This window comes from Cebus imitator, unplaced genomic scaffold (assembly GCF_001604975.1).
Source record: "Cebus imitator isolate Cc_AM_T3 unplaced genomic scaffold, Cebus_imitator-1.0 Scaffold209, whole genome shotgun sequence".
Classification (NCBI taxonomy): Eukaryota; Metazoa; Chordata; class Mammalia; order Primates; family Cebidae; genus Cebus; species Cebus imitator.
In genome coordinates this window covers 3,714,691-3,718,469 of record NW_016107524.1, presented here as the reverse complement: position 1 = coordinate 3,718,469, position 3,779 = coordinate 3,714,691, and the positions used below count along the sequence as shown (strand labels likewise).

At 43.8% G+C, this 3,779-nt stretch overlaps 1 protein-coding gene and 1 long non-coding RNA gene across 2 annotated transcripts in view; one reads left to right on the top strand and one right to left on the bottom strand.

Annotated features, from left to right (window-relative positions):
- MSH2 (mutS homolog 2) overlaps positions 1-3,779 on the top strand; it is a 90,123-nt gene that overhangs the window by 4,119 nt on the left and 82,225 nt on the right. The window lies entirely within an intron of this gene.
- LOC108317832 overlaps positions 845-3,779 on the bottom strand; it is a 4,575-nt gene continuing 1,640 nt past the window's right edge. The window contains exon 3 of the long non-coding RNA XR_001830910.2: positions 845-1,050. This is a non-coding gene — a long non-coding RNA (uncharacterized LOC108317832). The remainder of the gene's footprint in view (positions 1,051-3,779) is intronic.

Genomic DNA, 3,779 nt, shown 5'->3' with positions numbered 1-3,779 from the left:
AAAAAAAAAAAAAAAAAAAAAAAAAAAACAAAACATAGTGCTTCCTTTGTTATCCTTGAAGATTGAAATGTGTGTGTTTACCAGGAACATTTCTAAGAAAATGACAGCTTAGACAGTCACCTCATCTTATTCATGTTGAAAGTTTTTATTTATTTATTTTTATTTTTTATTTTTTTTTTTGAGATGGAGTCCCACTCTGTCCCCCAGGCTGGAGTGCAGTGGCATGATCTCGGCTCACTGCAACCTCTGCCTCCCAAGCTCAAGCCATTCTCCTGCGTCAGCCTCCTGAGTAGCTGGGATTACAGGCATGCGCCACCACACCCGGCTAATTTTTTTTTTTAATTTAATTTTATTATTTTTTTAAGACGGGGTTTCACCATGTTGGTCAGGCTGGTCTTGAACTCCCGACCTCAGGTGATCCACTCACCTTGGCCTCCAAAGGGCTTGTATTACAGGCATGAGCCACCACGCCCAGCCTAATTTTTATATTTTTAGTAGAGATGGCGTTTCACCATGTTGGTCAGGATGGTCTCGAACTCATGACCCTGTGATCCACCCGCCTTGGCCTCCCAAAGTGCTGGGATTACAGGTGTGAGCCATCATATTGGGCCTCATGTTGAAAGTTTTTAAAGATGAGTTAAACTTGTCAAAGAAGTTAGTAAGGAAATGTTAGTTATTCCCAAGGATTTATTTTTTTTAAAGATTTATTTGGCGTCATGATCAGACTATTAATATTTAGCAATCAACAGCATGGGTGCAAAAAACAAAAAATCTACATTAAAACGCTTTGTTGGAATGCTTTACACTTTCCACAGAACAGAAAGTAAAATGACCTGTTATGCAGTCACAAATATAGTCCTAGAGTTTCTTGTCCTTACACATAAGTATTTGTCTAAAACATGTCTTTGTAGCAGCTAGGTCCTGCCACCACTGTGCTTGGCTAAGTTCACAAATCTGTTGTAAGCTGTAGCTTTGCTGTCACTTCTCTGGCTCTCCTCTCCTGCTAAACTTTGTTTCCTAATTAAAATCCTCTGCCACTGCCATAGCCACCTTGGTTTCGTGGCTTGGCAGAGTATTGGCCTACACCACCATAGGGGCCAGAGCTTCTGCCTCCAAAGTTTCCTCCCTTTATGGGTCCAAAATTTGAAGACTGATTGTTGTAACTGCCAAAATCATTGTAGCTTCCACAGCCTCCAGAATTCCATCATTACCAAATCCATTATAGCCATCCCATTGCTACCATATCCACCACCTCCATGGCTGCCACCAAAGCTACCATGACCACTGAAGCTTCCTCCACGACAAAAGTTGTTATTTTCACTGAAACCATCTCCACGACCACCACCAAAGTTTCCTGAACAACTTTGGCTGCATGAAGCTCTAGCCATCTCTCTCGCTCTTATTTTTGTTTTTATTTTTTTGGAGACAGTCTTGCTCTGTCGCCCAGGCTGGAGTGCAGTGTCATGATCTTAGCTTGTTGCAAACTTCGCTTCTGGGTTCGAACGATTCTCCTGCCTTCCAAATAGCTGTGACTATAGGCGTGTGTCACCATGCCCAGCTAATTTTTGTATTTTTGGTAGAGATGGGGTTTCACCATGTTAGCCAGGTTGGTCTCGAACTCCTGACTTCAGACGGTTTGCCCACCTCAGCCTCCCAAAGCCTGGGATTACAGGCATGAGCCACTGTGCCTGGCCATCATTAGCAATCTTTGCTTTGACAGGACTTTCCTAACTTCACAATTGCAGCCATTCATGGTATGATATTTTTTCTTTTTCGTTTTTCTTTTTTTTTTGAGACGGAGTTTTGCTCTGTTGTCAGGCTAGAGTGCAGTGGCTCAATCTCGCCTCACTGTAACCTCCGCCTCCCAGGTTCAAGTGATTCCCCGGCCTCAGCCTCCCGAGTAGCTGGGACTACAGGCATGCACCACCATGCACAGCAAATATATATATATTTTTGTATTTTTAGTAGAGATGGGGTTTCACCATGATGGCCAGGCTGGTCTCTAACTCCAGACCTCTGGTGATTCACCCGCCTCGGCCTCCCAAAGTGCTGGGATTATAGGTGTGAGCCACTGTGCCTGGCCTTCAGTGTATCTTCTTTTATGTCACCAACAAATATCTTTTTCACAGTTAAATGGGCACCTGGTCTTTGACGATCTTCTCTTGAGACAGCTCTCTTTGGTTCTACAACTCTTCCATCCAGCTTGCGTGGCATTGCATTCATGGCTGCATCTACTTCCTCCACAGTGGCATAGGTGACAAACCCCAAACCCCGGGAGTGTTTGGTATTTGGATCTCTCTTTACCACACAGTCTGTGAGTGTTCCCCATTGCTCAGAATGACTCTTCAGGCCCTTATTGTTTCTTTCAAAGCTCAATGCTGCAATGAAGAGCTTCCTCAGTTGTTCAGGCTCTTGAGGAGACTCTGACTTAGATATTGGCAGGGAGAAGAGAGACTTTAATGATGCTCCCTTGGCAGCATCCACAGGCAAAAAGTGGATCTATTTTTTACGTTACAGCCTTATGCCAAGGGCACATTTTAAGTAAAGATTGTCCTAATATTTATCTGCTTTTTATGATAGTTATAAATCGTTTGGTAATTTGTTACTAGAAATTGACCAAAGTAAAAAAGAGAGGGTCTCAAAACCAAAAAATGTACGATGGTTCCCAAAAGCTGATGAACTTTTTTTAATTTTTTTTAAATTCTTTTTAAAGACGGATTTTCACCATGTTGGTCAGGCTGGTCTTGAACTCCCGACCTCAGGTGATCCACCTGCCTTGGCCTCCAAAGTGCTTAGATTACAGGTGTGAGCCACCACACTCGGCCATTTTTTTTTTTTTTAATGAACTGTTTAAGATGAATGTAACCAAGGATTTTTAATAATAAATGTTGATGTAAGGTTGCCAATACTTCTTAGAAGGAATTTTTCTTTTCTTTTTATTTATTTTTTAGAGATGGAGTCTTGCTCTGTTGCCCAAGCTGGAGTGCAGTGGAGCCATCTTGGCTCACTGCAACCTCTGCCTCAACCTCCTGAGTAGCTGGGATTACAGATGCACGTCGCCACCGCAGCTAATTTTTTATATTTTAGTAGAGACAGGGTTTCACCATGTTGCCCAGACTGGTCTTGAACTCCTGAGTTCAGGTAACTCACCTGCCTCGACCTCCCAAAGTGCTAGGATTACAGGCTTGAGCCACCATGCCTGGCTGGAATTTTTCTTTTAAATATTATGCCATGTGGGTAAAGGGTTAACAAAACTTTCCTTTGCTGCCCTATTCCCCTGGAAACCTGATAAGGCAATATTGCTTATACAAATGACTCCAAATTGAACTATATACACCTGATGAGGATCCCCTGGTTTGAACTCTCTAAATGTGGTATCTTTAATAATGGATATGGGCTGGGCGCTGTGGCTCACGCCTGTAATCCCTGCACTTTGGGAGGCCAAGGCAGGCAGGTCACGAGGTCAGGAGATCAAGACCATTCTGGCCAACATGGTAAAACCCCGTCTCTACTAAAAATACAAGTATTAAGCCGGGCGCGGTGGCTCAAACCAGCACTTTGGGAGGCTGAGGTGGGTGGATCACGAGGTCAAGAGATCGAGACCATCCTGGTCAACATGGTGAAACCCTGTTTCTACTAAAAATACAAAACATTAGCTGGGCATGGTGGCACGTGCCTGTAATCCTAGCTACACAGGAGGTTGAGGCAGGAGAATTGCCTGAACCCAGGAGGCAGAGGTTGCGGTGAGCCGAGATCGCGCCATTGCACTCCAGCCTGGG